Here is a 15,772-nt window from a genome sequence, read left to right on the forward strand (position 1 = left end):
CATTGGAAAGACAATATAGGTGGTCAAGGACACTGTACTGAGAAAAAGAAAAGCTGGATCTCTTCTTAGCTCAGCCTACAATTTGGGCAAGTGACCAGCATTTTAGTTTCTTTATACATTGATGAACATGGACTTATTGCAAATGAAATTTTCCACAGAAACCCAATGAATAAAGCATTTACGTATATATTTTATTTAAATGTATTTGAGGGGCGCCTGGGTCAGTTGGTTAAGCTGCCGATTTCAGCTCAGGTGATGATCTCACAGTTCGTGGGTTTGAGCCCCATGTCGGGCTCTGTGCTGACATCTCAGAGCCTAGAGCCTGCTTCAGATTCTGTGTCTCCCTCTCTCTGCTCCTCCCCCATTCGTTCTCTGTCTCTCAAAAATAAATAAATGTTAAAAAATTTTAAAAATAAATGTACTTGAAAACATTTATAAAGATAATTAGTGAGTGTTTACTTCCTTTCCAAAAGTGAAAATACTAATTCAAAAAGATCTATGCACCCCTATGTTCACTGCATTATATACGATGGCCAGGATAAGGAAGCGACCTATGTGTCCATCAATAGATGAATGGGCAAAGAAGATGCAGAATATTATTCAGTCTTAAAAAATGAGATCTTGCCATTTGTGACAACATGGATGGACATCAAGGGTATTATACTAAATGAAATAAGAAAGATAGTGCTCACTTTGGCAGCACATATACCAAAATTGGCATGATACAGAGAAGATTAGCATGGCCCCTGTGCAAGGATGACATGCAAGTTTGCTAGGAATTTACCCAAGGGATACAGGAGTGCTGATGCATAGGGGCACTTGTACCCCAATGTTCATAGCCACACTTTTGACAATAGCCAAATTATGGAAAGAGCCTAAATGTCCATCAGCTGATGAGTGGATAAAGAAGTTGTAGTTTATATACACAATGGAATACTACTCAGCAATGAGAAAGAATGAAATCTGGCCTTTTGTAGCAACATGGATGGAACTGGAGAGTGTTATGCTAAGTGAAATAAGTCATACAGAGAAAGACAGATACCATATGTTTTTCACTCTTATGTGGATCCTGAGAAACTTGACAGAAGACCATGGGGGAGGGGAAGGGAAAAAAAAGTTAGAGAGAGGGAGGCAAACCATAATAGACTCTTACAGACTGAGAATAAACCGAGGGTTGATGGGGGGTGGGAGGGAGGGGAAAGTGGGTGATGGGCATTGAGGAAGGCACCTGTTGGGATGAGCACTGAGTGTTATATGGAAACCAATTTGACAATAAATTTCATATTTAAAAATTGAAAAAAAAAGAAAGAGAAAGACAAATATCATATGATTTCACTTACATGTGGAATCAAAAAACAAGCAAAAAAATAGAAAGAGACCCATAAATACAGAGAAAAACTGATGGTTGGTGGGGGGTGGCAAAATGGGTGAAGGGGAGTAGAAGATATAGTCTTCCAGTTATGGAATGAATAAGTCATGGGGATAAAAGGTAAAGCATAGGGACTATAGTCAATAATACTATACTAGTGTAGTATGGTGACAGATGATGTTACACTTGTGGTGGGCATCACATAATGTATAGAGCTGTCAAATTGTTATGCTGTACACCTGAAGCTAATGTAACATTGTGGATCAACTACACTTCAATTAAAAAATAAAGACATGGGTTCCCTGGGTGGCTCAATCATTTGAGCCTCTGACTCTTGATTTTGGCTCAGGTCATGATCTCAGTGTTGTGGGATTGAGCCTCACATCAGGCTCTGTGCTGGGCATGGAGCCTGCTTGTGATTCATCCTCTCTCTCTCTTTCTCTCTCTCTCTCTCTCTCTCTCTAAAAAAAAAAAAAAAGACAATCAGTGGGACACAAGTTAATTTTGACCATGATTTCCAGTATATTAAAATTTAGTAGGGATGGGACACCTGGGTGGCTCAGTTGGTTAAGCATCTGACTTGGGCTCAGGTCATGATCTTGCAGTTGGTGAGTTCGAGCCCCGTGTCAGACTCTGTGTTGACAGCCCGGAGCCTGGAGCCTGCTTTGAATTCTGTGCCTTCCACCCTCTCTGCCCCTCCTCCTTCCCCCGCTCATGCTCTGTTTCTCTCTCCTTCAAAAATAAGTAAAAACATGAAAAAAAATTTAAAAAAATTTGGTAGGGGGCACATGTCAATGTTATCTTTATTTGGGTTCTTTAATTATTTAAATATACATAAAGAAACTTAAAGTGTGCACAGAAAACCTTAGGGAACTCTGTGGAACAGAGCTGAAAACCAAGGCCCAGTTGATCATGAAAGGTCCTTCCATTTCAAAAGTTTCATGATGGAACAGAACTGTAGAATGCAAATATTGTGTCTAAAGGTCCTCTCATTGTTTGTGCATGAATGTGATCCTATTGGAAGAAATAAAAACATTCTAGAGCTCCAAAAGCAGAAATGACAAAACTCTATAATGTCAAAATTCTCTGGACGTGGTACAACATAACTTGAATATCAGAACTTATATGAGAGGGCACTTTGAAAATTACATTATGATGTAAAGATCCTCAACAAAATACTAGTGAACAAAAATCTAGTCACATATCATGATTAAGTGATATGTGTCCCAAGAATGCAAAGTTGATCTAACACCCAAAATCGACCAATGTAATACACCATATTAATTAAATGGCAAAAACTACATGATGAGTGCAATAGACATAAGAAAATCATATGACAAAATCCAACATGCTTTCATGATAAAAACAATCAACAAAGTAAGAACAAAAGGAAATTTCCTTAAACTGATAAAGGGCATCTTGACAAAACCACAGCTAATGTCACAGTTAAAGGTGCAAGACTGAATGCTTTCCCCTAAAATCAGGAACAGGACAAAGATATTCACTCTTATCACCTCCATGCAACATTGTACTGCTAACCAGGGCAATTAGACAGGAAAAAACAAAACAAAACAAATAAAAGCATCCAGATTGGAAAAGAAAAAGTAAAATTATCTCTATTTGCAGATGACATGATCTGGTATATCGGAAATCTTAAGTAATCCACCAAAAAACTATTAGAATTAATAAATAAGATTAGTAGTGTGGCAGTATACAAGTCAGCATACAGAAATCAAATGTATTTCTATACATTAGCATTGAATAATAATACAAATGAAGTTAAGACAACAATCCCATTTTTTAAGTTTATTTATTTTGAGATAGAGCATGCAAGTGGGTAGGGGCAGAAAGAGAGAAGAAAGAGAATCCCAACCAGGCTCTGTACTGTCAGTGCAAAGCCCAACTCAGGGCTCAAACTCACGAACAGTGAGATCATGTCCTGAGCCATAGTCGGATGTTCAATCAACTCAGGTGCCCCAACAATCCCATTTATAATAGCAGCATAAAAGAACAAAACACCTAGGAAATTTAACCTAGGAAATTAAAGATTTGTACACTGAAAACTATGAAACATTGTTGAAAGAAATTGAAGATATAAACAATTGGAAAGATATTTTCTGCTCATAGATTGGAAGGATTAATATTATTAATATGGTGTTTACTCTCCAAATTATCCACAGATTCAGTGCAATCCTTATCAAAATCCCTGCTGGAGTTTTTGCAGAAATTGACAAGCTGATCCTAAATTTACATGGAAATTCAAGGGACACAAATAGCCAAACAATCTTGAAATCTTGAAAAAGAAGAACAAAGTTGGAGAACTCACACTTTCAGATTTCAAAACCTATTACAAAGCTATAAAAATCAAGATAGTGTGGTTCTGGAATAAGGATAGGTATATAGATTAATGGAATAGAATTCAGAGTCCAGAAATAATTCCCACATTTACAATCAATTGGAAATCAATGGAAAAAAGAATAGTCTTCTTAACAAATGCTGGAAAAACTGAATATCCATATGCAAAAGAATATACACCATACACAAAAATGAACTCAAAATGGATCATAGGCTTACATGTAAGGGCCAAAACTATAGAATTCCTAGAATAAAACACAATCTTCATGGCCTTGGGTTAGGCAATGGTTTCATAGATATGACACCAAAAGCATAAATGAAAAGAGAAAAACAATACATTATACTCCATCAGAATAAAAAACCTCTGCATCAAATGACACCATCAAGAAAGTAAAAAGACAACCCATAGAATGGGAGAAAATATTTTAAAATCATGTATTGGTAAGGCATATATATATAAAGAATATATAAAGAACAGTTACAACTCAATAATAAAAAGACAAGCTAATTAAATATTGGGAAGAGGATTTGAATAGGCATGTCTCTGAAGAAGATACATGGTCAACAAGCACATGATTATAAGCATATTTAATCATGGGGAAATGCAAATCAAAACTATGATGAGATACCTCTGCATACCAACTACAATGGCTATAATAGAAATACAGACAATAACAAGGGTTAGTAAAGATATGGAGAAACTGGAATCCTCATACACTACTGGTAAGAATGTAAGTGTACAGTCACTTTGGAAAACAGCGGGGCAATTCCTCAAAATGCTGAACATAGTTGCCATATGACCCAATAATTCTACTCTTAAGGATATACCTAAGAGAAAGGAAAACATATATCCACACAACAACTTATGCATGAATATTCATAGCAGCATTATTCATAATAGCCCCAAAGTGGAAACAACCTAAATGTCCATCAGCTAACTGGATAAACAAAATGTGGTATATATACATAGTGAACTGTTATTTGGCAATGAAAATGAACAAAATACTGATACATGCTACAACATGGATGAACCTTGAAAGCATTATGTTAAGTGGAAGAAGCGAGACACAAAAAGCCACATGTTGTATAATTCCATTTATGTGAAATGTGGAATTGGCAAATTCACTGGGATAGAAAGTAGATTAGTGGTTGCTTGGGGAAAGGGTTGGGATAGGGGGTGGCCAGAAAAAAGAGTGACTGCTAATAGCTACAGGGTTTCTTTTGGAGGTGTTGAAAAGTTTTAAAATTATATTGTGGCGATGACTGCACCACTGTGAAGATTACTAAAAAGCACTGAAATGTATACTTTAAATGGATGACTTTTATGGCCTATGAACTAATTCTAAAAAAGTAATGTTAAATATAATAGCAAAGCTGCTTTTAAAATGTAAAACTAACAATATCTGCTATAAGAAACTCGCAAAATATAAGTGTAATAAAGGGGAGAAATGTCAAAATATCACATTAATAATAATGATATTGGTCACATTGTTGAAGGCTCACACTATGCCAAGCACTGATCCACAGTTTCACATGCTTCACATGGACAAACTCATTTAATCCCCACAATCACCCTACGAGGTAAGTTATTATCCCTATCGTACAGTTGAGTAAGCCAAGGTGCACGTTTCACACAGTTAGGACTATAGCAGGCAATTGAGTCCTAGAGCCTGCAAATTCAATCTCCTGCCTCTCAAGAAACAAGCCCAATTTCTGGGACTGGTAGGTATCAAAGCCGCCTCCATCTTCCCGATAAAGATCCAAAAGGGCAGCTCAGGTCTTAGACCATGAGGGTGTATCCAGAAGCTCAAATTGAGCTTTGAGGTGATGAGGGGAAATGGAGTTCAGAATTCATGTTCTCCCTTTTCTGCAGAGTGGATAGGCAAACCCATGAATGTCCCCACACCAAGATATGAAGAGAGAGTTTGAGTTAAGGTTGTTGTGTCTGGCTTTCCAAGGAAACCTTTGAGTGGCCATGAGATGGATTTCTCTCTCTTCTGAACTCTATGAATTTTTATAACGCAAACAAAGGCAAGTTTGCATACGCCAGGTGCAGATTTTCAATTCCTGTCTGAGAAAAAATTAACATTGTTCCCAAGAACAGGAAGAGATTTGGGATGAAAGGATCTGAATTTGTAACAAGGTTATAAATTATGTTACTCAACCACCAGACAGAGAGGCCTGTCTCATGCCTAGAAAGTGTCTTGGTCTTCTGCAGAGATGACTCGGAATTAATGGGGACTCTGGTTTCCTCCTCCACTTTAAGTGTATTCAGTTTCTAAGTGATTTGCAATAAGATTCAGCTGCTCAGATTGAGATTCCAAGAGAATGTAACTGCTTTCCAGATGTTGCTAGAGCTGGAGAACCCATATGTCTGTAGCCAGCCCTATAAATGCTCTCCTCAGAATTCCGTCTCCCCCCCCCCGCCCCCAACACACACACACACACACACACACACACACACACACAGCCAAGGCAAACAAGGCCAGGCAAGGAACCTCCCTTCCCTCCCCAAGGACCTGTTTCACCGAGCCTAGCTGTGGGCACAGAGGTAAACTGTTGTTTTTTTAAATTAATTTTTGTGATGTGATTATAAAAGTAATATGCTGTCATTATGAAAAATAATAAGATGTTCATATCTAACTTTGATCAATCATTGTACAGGTGCTGTGCCCAGGAATTCACTCCAATTACCTTCACTTACTCCTCCCAACAACCCACTGAAGCAGGTATTATAACCATTACTTGCAATTTACATATGAAGAAACTGAGACTCCGAATGGTTGAATAACTTGTTCAAAGTCATCTAGTGGCAGAACACGCAAACAAAAGCCTGTTTGAATTTAACCCCTACAGAGCATTGTTATAATGCAAGAGAGAGGGAATGTGTGAAATCTGCAAAAGAGGGCAAATAAAGTGCTGTGGGGACTAGATGAAGTCCAGGGTGCAGTGTGTGAGGGTGCGGCATAGCCATGGAAGAGTGTCATTGGTACAAAACTATACTGAATGGCACTAGCCCAACTACCTCAAAATTTCCCTCTCTCCCCTGAGCCTTGTCTTGCCAACACCACGGATGACACCCAAGCCAACCGATGACCCAGCAAGAGCCTCCACTCCTCCTTCTTCCTCACTTCCCCAGATCACAAATCCCCAAGTCCTGTCACTTACATCACCTACTATCTGTCCCCTGTGTCCCCTTCCACTCAGTCATTCACTAATCCAGAAATGAAGCGAAGGTGGGCATCCTGGCCTCTTCTTCCCCCACTCTGTCCAGACCCTGGCCTCCCTCCCCAGGATTGTTGAAATAATTGTCTCACGTCTGTAATCCATCCAAGGCTTGGCACTTACGAGGTTCTCAGTGGGTATGGAATGACTGACTGAATGAATGAATCTTCTGCACTAACATCAGGGTTTTATAAAAGGTAGTTTGAATCACATAACTCAAACTTTCAGAGATTGCCTGTTTTCTCCAGCATGCAGTCTTAACCTAACATTCACGAGTTTTCATAACCTGGATCTTATCGGCCTAAAGGGGTAGCTCCATTCAAACCAAATTACTCATGCTTTCCTGAAGCGTGTCATGAATTTTCTTGTCCCTCCTATTGTCAGGCTCACCCAATCTCACCTTTGGCTTCCTGTATTTCTCGGTGTCCCTTCCAGGCCAGGTGAGGACTGAATAACAGGCTCTGGCCAGTGGACTTGTCCCATGATGCAGAGTCCCCCAGTTCCTCCTAACCTCAGAAATTGCATAAGCGATGAATGGGCTAGCCCCTGAGAGGTTCTGTATGTTACCAGAGTAGGACCTACCCTCTCCTGATGACTCCACACACCTTTGGTCCTACTCATCCCTCTGCTTAGAGAGAGGTTTTCCCTCTTTCTTGCCAGTTGAAATTCCTATCATCCTTTAAGTTTCAACTCCTGTATGTCCTCCCCTGGGAGTCAGTCACTCGCACCTCTCTCTACTTTCCGGGCATTATTATTACCTCTATTTCAGCCCAGAGCAGAGCCCAGCTAACAGAAAATGTAAGGGCTTGTCTCCCACACTACACTGTGGTGTCCAGAGAGCATGGACTGTGTTTGTTTAAGTAATTCTATCTCCCACTGGACTTAGCCTTGTGATTTGTACTCAGGAGTAGTGTGCACCTGATAGTAATTAGGTCAGAGGGAAAACCATTTACCCCTTGGTCTCAGTGTATGCAGTTGGGCATGGAGAATAAAAGCTTGACCCCTCTGAACCTGGAGAGCACAGTGGTTGGCAGGGATTAGAGAAGATTTCAGGTGAAGAGGACTCTAGGCAGGGCATGAATATGTGTTTGTGTGTGTGTGTGGGGGGGTCTTCACCCTGGTCATTGCCATCCTTCTCCCCACTCCTCCAGGAAACCCACAGCTCCTGCACAGTTTGGGGGAGTTAAGGAAGAGCCTCTACAGCTTCCAACTGTTTACCTCCTGGGTACCATGGCGACGGGAGATTGGTCACCATGGCAACCATTATTAACCAGGCAGAGCAACTGCTGGCAGATAGTGAATGAGGACAGAAAAGGCAAAAAAAGGGCATATCAAAGGCATGGGGCACATGCAGTCCTGGCCAAAGTCCCACCTAAAGTGACTGAGATCTTGCTCTGACCAGTTAGTTACCCACAGAGCAGCCATTCACTCTATCCTGGCATCCTGCACCCAGCAAGGACCCCATTTACAGCTGAACAGAGGCTGAGGAGGAAAAGTGCATGTGCTTGGGCGTTCATGTGAAGAAAGGGCCCCATTCCTGCCAAAGGAGCTCCCACCAGCTCAGTGAAATCCCAATGGGGTTCCCTGGCCTGGCAGAATTTTCAAGAATCCATGACTTTGTCATACAAGACCTGGTACAGAGAGCAATGGCAATAGTAGTCATCTCCCTTCTCACAGGACCAACTCTTCACTGCCCCCTCCAATGATTTCTCAGAGGGAGTATGTGACTCTGTGCCCAGACAATGATGTTGTTACTGGGTTTTATGAATGAAAGTGTGTGTGTGTGTGTGTGTGTGTGTGTGTGTGCACGCACGCGCGCGTATGCCGAGGGAAGGCGGGGGGGGGGTGGGTAGTTGCTGGCAGACTGTCCATAAAGTTAGGGGTCTGTACAGCCCACTCTAGGAGGGAGATTGAACCCAGGTGGAGGGGCAACTGCCCACTAGTCTGGGGTGCCAAGGACTGACCCCAGTTTGCCCGTCTGAAAGATTTGGTGAGGAGCATCCACCATAAAGTCTCTCCTTTCCAGGAGAGAGGTGGCAGCACTCCCATTGGGAGTCCTGAGCAAGTAAACTGCATATTGGAGGCGCTGGACCCATGGCCAGTGGCCCAGGGTGGGATTTCAGATCCTTTCTGCTCTTCCCTCCTTTCATCCTCCTCCACATTTCATGTCTAGCTGGAGATAGCCACTTTAGAATGACAAAGTTTAAAATCTCAACAACAGCATAAAGTAGGGCAGTTATGAATTGAGGAATTACGAGGGGAGAAAAATGAAACACCCCTCCATCCCCCTAGTTACCTAGTCCAGCCCTTGCCAGAGATTGCTGGGATGGCCAGAGCAAGGACCAGCTGGCTTAGCCCCCTCTGGTGTTGGAGGTGGGGGTGGAAGCTGAGCTGAGGAGAAAAGCCTGAGGACGAGGACAGAGAGCCCATATGATTATCCGGTTAGGGGATTGCAAGGGATCAGAGAGCCTGCTGCCCCTTCTCCTCCATACCTAAACACTAAGCCCCCAAGCACCGACTGGCCAAGATTGTAGATTACGAGTCCATCATTAAAAAAAATAAAAAAATAAAAAAGGAAGAAAGAATAGAATAGAAACAGTGACTGCTCACTTCACTAAATAATATGAACTCTTTGCCTCCTCCTCAGCCACATGTCTCTTTGGATCCCCAACGCTGAGTTGGGTCTAGCGGAGGCAGTCCCTCAACCCCAGTCTGCTGACCTCCCTAGCTCCTGCTCCTTCCAAGCCCATGGACATAACTGCCCCACGCCTGGCGCAGACTCGGAGAGACTCTGCTCTAGTCCCAGATCTGAAGCCGCAGAAACGAGGCGGCCAGAGAGCCTCTTCCAGGACAGGCTGCCATGAAGGCGCGTGGCCAGGCATCTGGGTTACAGGGTGTCTTAGGGAGGTGTCTCCAGGGTAGTATCGTGGCCAGACTCCCTTCCTGTCTCTAGCGGGAGACAGTCCAGCTCCTTCTGCCTCCTGCCCCGACGGCTCAGCCCGAATCGGCCCAGCGCGGCCGCCGGATGTGAGTGTAAGGAGTGTGATGGACTTGGGCACAGCGGAGAGCTTTGTCCTGTGATCTCGGCTGGAGGAGTGTGTGCGTGCCGGGGTTGGGAACAGATGCCGGGGCAGGCCCCTTTCTCGCGCGCCCAGAAGCGGCCCGTTTCAGCACCGGGGGCTGCGGACAGCGCCGCGCCTGCACTTGGGCTCAGCCACCCCTCTGCCCTGCGCGGACTTCTTTAATCCATCTCCGGGCTGGATGGAATCAGCGACCCAGCAGACCTCCCAGCGCCCTAAAAACTCCCAGCTCAAGAGACCCTAAAATCCTTACCCGACAAAGTTTGAGTTCTCCGCGATGCGCCTCTGTCTGGCAGAGAGTCTCTGCTGCTCGCTCCCTCTGGGTTCTGGGTAACAGCTCTGGCCTCGCTCCCTCCCCCACGCTTCGGCCCCAGGACCCTCCTCTGCGAACGGCGGAAGGAGTCTGTTGCCTCCCTGTCTCTCACTGAGAAAGTCAGGTGAGGCTCTGGAGTCTCAAAGGCGGTCCCGGAAGAGGCAGAAGCCGCTCATTCGTATCAGCATACCCTCCAAGGGAAGAGGGGGCGAGCCAGGAGCAAGAAAACTGGAAAGTCTGCCTGTCAACTCTGGACTCTTCTAACCGCGAGCCTCCCGCCACCTTGGACTCTTTCCTGAGATGTTTTACCAGTAATGTAATCCACACTGGATGAGGACACAGCGGAGATCTGGGAGTCTGAAGTTTAAAGGTGGGAATATATATCCCCTTAAACTTGTTTGCAATCTTAGGAAGGGTTTTAGAAACGAATCTCTCTTAGGGATATCTCCTTGCAGAGATTTATTTCCTTCTACCACAGCAGACACCACCAGCTTCCCTGAACTAAAAATTAAAACTCGCCAATCCAGCCAAAAGAATTTAAGCTCTTTTTGCAGAAAATAACAACAAAGCCTCCACATTTCTCCGGACTCACTTTCCCCACAGAAAGCATATATCTAAGGACACACCTCTTCATCAAGGATGAAAACCTAAATGCACCTCCCCTTCACTCTCTGGTCCTGAATTGCAGGAGCAGGTCCCAGGAGGAATCCAGCTTTCCTGTCTGGGACAAGGTCTGGAAGCCTCTTGGGTTCCAGGTCCCCATGGCTGACACCCTTATGGGAAGAAACTGCAGGAGCAGATCCCACAGCAGCCTGAAAAGGAGAGGCTTCTTTGAGGATTTGTAACTTATGATATTTCCTGAACATATCTATTAAATTATCTACTCATGAAGGGGAACCTGGGTGGCTTTGTTGGTTAAGTGTCAGACTTTGGCTCAGGTCATGATTTCATGGCTCGTGGGTTAAAGCCCTGCCTGGGGCTCTGTGCTGACAGCTCAGAGCCTGGAGCCTGCTTTGGATTCAGTCTCTGTCTCTCTCTGCCCCTCCCCCACTCACACTCTGTCTCTCTCTCTCTCTCTCTCTCTCAAATATAAATAAACATTAAAATAATTATGTATTCATGGAACAGATTGTCTTTAGAAAGCTTAAGTTCTCGAGTTCATGCAACACTTGGAGAGATCAAGTGTATATTATTCACTGGAGAAATAAAGAATTAGAATCACACACACACACACACACGCACACACACTCCTTAAAGAAGGGAAGCAAAACCCAGAAAAAATTTCCCCAAAGAAAAGTCAGGCTTAATTGTTCAGATTTAAGGGATTCTGGTAGCGAGAAAGCAAATAAATGGAAATGGTGAATCAACAAAACAAAGTTGAAGCCACAGAAGTTGGAGAGGAGAGTTCTTATTTTGTCATTTGGGCTTCTGGAAGAAATATGAAGTGGATTTAACATAAGAGAAGACGTAATTCATGAGATGATGCCTCATCAAGACCTTTGGTGTCCTTAATCCAGAGAATCTCCAACATACATCAGTTACCTCATGCAATTTTTTTTACAGCCCTCATTGTCAGGAAATACTTTATTTTCTCTAGTCCCAGTAATTTACACTACAAGTTAAAGCTGTTTCCCATAGGAAAGGATGGGAAGATTGGAAGCAGATGGTTATCATTTGTTGTCCAGAAACATTTCAGAGCTTCAAAAGAATCTTACATACGGATATTGGGGAAGGTGGTTGTTACCATGAGACAATTTTAATGCACAATCCTGAAAGTGAAAAATCCCTCTGGACTTTGTTTTTGAAATGCAGACCATTCCTAAGATCTTAGGAGGGAAATAAGACCTTATAAAATTAACCATGAAGTGGAGAAGTGCACTGAATCTGACCAAATGAGGTAGAGCATCCATTGCAGGATTGGGCACATAATTGGCCCTTGGGAAATGATATGTGTGGCAATAGATATCACTGAAGAATTTTCCATACCTGTAAGGTACAAACAGATAAACTGAGACTGAAAATGAGCAGAAAGAGCCTAGAGGGGATATATCTGTGAATTAGCCTGCACAAGGCATCCAGTAGCAGGATCCTGGGCTGTCAGGAAGGAGGATCCAGATTCGGCTGAAGACTCAGGGGTAGCCTCTAGGGGTCTGTCCTATTGCTCAGGTTTCATCTGAAGTGCAACCAAATATGTATGGCACAGCATGGAAGGTACAGAAGTCCTTTGTCAATATGCAGGATACAATTAGCACCAAGCAATCCCAGATGAGTGAGTGGGGTGTCCTAAGAGGTCCATGGCACCAAGAGACCCAGGAGAGGGATCCTCAGATACCCAAAGCCTGTGTCAGAATAGGGAGACATCAGTGAGAAGAGAGCTATGGAGAAGGCACCACTTCCTCATTCTAACTGGGTGGATGATATCTGAGTGGGGGAGGATTAGGTCAATCCTAGGTTGCTTTAGCCTCAGTCAATATTTCTTAAGGAAATGAGGAGGGTTCTGTGTGGGAAAAGGTGATACCCAGGCATCAGTAGCTGAGGAAGACTGGACCCAGGGAACCTGGTGAGACTAGTTCTACCTGCCTGTGATTTCACTGCCTGAGAAATAAAAGGGTAAATACTAGCCATGCCCAGAGGGATTGAGTTCAAGCATGAGCATGAACAGGTGTGGCTTAGGGAACTCCCCAGTAAGATATAGTTTTAATTGTTTTTAAATTTAAATTTTTAAATGTTTTTTTATTTATTTTGAGAGGGAGAGGAAGCATTAGCAGGGAGGCCAGGGAGAGAGAGAGAATCCCAATCAGGCTCTCACGAAGTATGAGATCATGACCTGAGCTAAAATCAACAGTTGGGCTTAACTGACTGAGCCACCCAGGTGCCCCTAATTGTTTTTAAATTTTAGAAAATATGTGATTATGGTCTACATAGTCTGGGATTTGCTTTTCCCCCCAATCTTAGGATTCAGTGATTATAGTTATATAGTTATTTCAGCTATAGTTATTTCAGTTTTACTGTGTAAATATACAATTTGCTATTTATTCTGGGTGCATATTATACATTTTGATTTTAAAAATTGGGGGGAGGAATTAAATTTTTCCTACTTTGTGTAAAATCTACCCAGTCCAAATTTCAGAAGTGCTGGGGATCTGATATTTATAGATTAGACTTGAAAGGCACATTAAATACGGTGTCCAGTGTGTTAAAGAACACACAATCTGATAAGGAGATAAGCCAGACTAGCAGATGATAAGTAGAAATGCAAACAGATAAGCCCAGTTATCAGTAAGGAGGAGAGTGTGGGCTTACTCTGGCAGATGGTTTAGATCCTTGGCAAATGATAGGGCAATTTGCAGGAATGGCTTTTGGGAAATAAAATATTTATTCAGAGGCAGGTGAGCTTCACATGAGAAGCAATGATGCATAAATTTCCCCAGGCATTTTCTCAGTCAGTGCAAAGTCATCAGGGGGAAAAGACCCTGCTGTGGCAGAGGCAGTGGTTTTCAGTTTTTAAGGCTCCCTTTTCTGCTTCTCAGGCAACAAAAATGATAGTATGTTTCCCTCACCTACCTGGCAGTTGACAAAATAGAAGGAAAATAAAGTTAAATTAATGAGATTTGAAGAGTTGTAAATTCTGTCCAAATATGATTAAGAGCTATGGAGGAGAGTGGTCTTCAGAGATCTAATCTACCTCATCCCCTGAAGATGCCCCTTCAGGCCAGCCTTGTAGGTAGTGGAGTCTGTTATCTCCCTCTCTCTCTGGGAGAGTCAGGTAAGGCTCTGGAGCCTCAAAGGCGGTCCAGAAGAGGCTGAAGCTACACATTTTGACCATCCAAATCTATCTGACCATCAGTGCCTGGAATTCCACCATCAGAACTTCATCCTTTTAGTTTCAAATTTTTATCCCTTTTACTTTGTTGTTGTTGTTTTCTAAATGATGTCTATGCCCAACATGGGGCTTGAACTTACAACCTCAAGATCAAGAGTCACATGCTCCACCCACCAAGCCAGGCAGGTGAAGCTTTAAAATGCAAATAACTCCAGAAGCATGTGACTGAGGGAAGCATTTGATGACCCTGGAGACCAATAAGGGTATGATGGCACAGATACCACAGCAGGGGCAGGTAGGATGGGCAGGGGCAAAGGTCTGGGTGACAGATGCTGAATACTGAGGGCAAACTTGGTCCCTACCACAGCTAAGCCTGGTCCGGGCTCAGTAAAATCACCTGAGCTTACCTCTAAGCCTACAACCTTCATTTTCCATCTACAAAAGAAGGACAATCACCTTTTCTAATTGTTACAGCTGGCAAATGTGTACTGGACACAAGGCTATTTTAGCGAATTGTAATCTGAATGTCATCAAAGCTGCTCATTAGTAGATGGGACGTGCCCTGGGCTGAGTACTGCTCAGGTCAACATTTTCATCAAGGCTTTGGGTAAATGTATGGAATCTTCTGTATATTTTAATGTGGATAGGATGTATAGCTAACATGCATTCAGGAAATATGGCAAATATGGAGTGCAAATCAGTATATAAAAAAATCTTGAGGGCTTTTAATGATGGGCTGAATATACAGACTGAGAAAAAAATATAACAGGAACAAATATAAGGTTCTGCAGCAGGGTCCAAAATTATCAGCCATCCACACACAGAGAGAAGAGACATTGCTTGGCAGACCTCATTCACCATGATGTGAAGCCTGAGAATGACACGTCTCCACAAAAACTGGCAAAAAGCTAATGACAGACAATGCTGACTTAATAGAAGTATATAATGTATAAAAGAGGTGAGTCTTTAAAAAATTTTTAAGTTTACTTATTTATTTCGAGAGAGACAGAGACAGCCTGAGTGGGGGAGGGGCAGAGAGAGAGGGAGAGAGAGAGAGAATCCCGAGCAGGCTTCATGCTGCCAGCACAGAGTCCCATGGGGGGCTTGATCCCACAAACTGTGAGATCATGACCTGAGCTGAAACCGAGAGTCAAATGCTTAACCAGTTGAGCCACCCAGGCACCCCAAAAATGAGTCTTGATCATCTATTTTCTTTTCAGCATACCTGGATTATTTTCATTTTGGTTGCCACATTTTAAAGAAGGGTTGCATTGCAAAATTATATTCATAATAGAACTTTAAAATCAGTTCAATAAATTAATTTTACATTTTATGTTATATTCTAGTTTTTCTTCACATACACATTATTCTCTTTCATGGTTATACTAACATGTAAATACAATTTTGTTATTCTAGTTTTTATTCAGGTGTTATATCTTGAGAAATAGCCTATCTTACTGTGTTAGTTTCCAGTGACTTTAGGTCAATGTCCAAATTATTTATCACTAGCCATGATCATGACCAAATGAATTACACAATAGAATGATTTATATAGTTATTGACATTTTTATGTACATTTAAATTATTTCCCATTTCCAATCCTTTAA

General features: G+C 42.5%; 1 protein-coding gene and 1 non-coding gene across 4 annotated transcripts in view; one reads left to right on the plus strand and one right to left on the minus strand.

Moving 5' to 3' along the window:
- CNGA3 (cyclic nucleotide gated channel subunit alpha 3) overlaps positions 1-15,772 on the minus strand; it is a 59,946-nt gene that overhangs the window by 37,603 nt on the left and 6,571 nt on the right. The window contains exons 1-2 of one of the 3 annotated variants that reach the window (XM_042981225.1): positions 7,903-8,364; positions 7,350-7,455 (exon numbers count right to left, since the gene is read on the minus strand). The exons of 1 other annotated variant lie outside the window; for it this stretch is intronic. The gene's annotated coding sequence lies outside the window, so the exon portion shown is untranslated. Of the gene's footprint in view, positions 1-7,349; positions 8,365-15,772 lie in introns of those variants that run through there. One more of the 3 variants, XM_042981224.1, reaches the window with a different exon arrangement.
- LOC122237466 lies at positions 685-793 on the plus strand. The gene has a single exon (XR_006216080.1). It is a non-coding gene; the product is annotated as a U6 spliceosomal RNA (small nuclear RNA).

The sequence above is a fragment of the Panthera tigris genome, chromosome A3, assembly GCF_018350195.1.
Source record: "Panthera tigris isolate Pti1 chromosome A3, P.tigris_Pti1_mat1.1, whole genome shotgun sequence".
Classification (NCBI taxonomy): domain Eukaryota; kingdom Metazoa; phylum Chordata; class Mammalia; order Carnivora; family Felidae; genus Panthera; species Panthera tigris.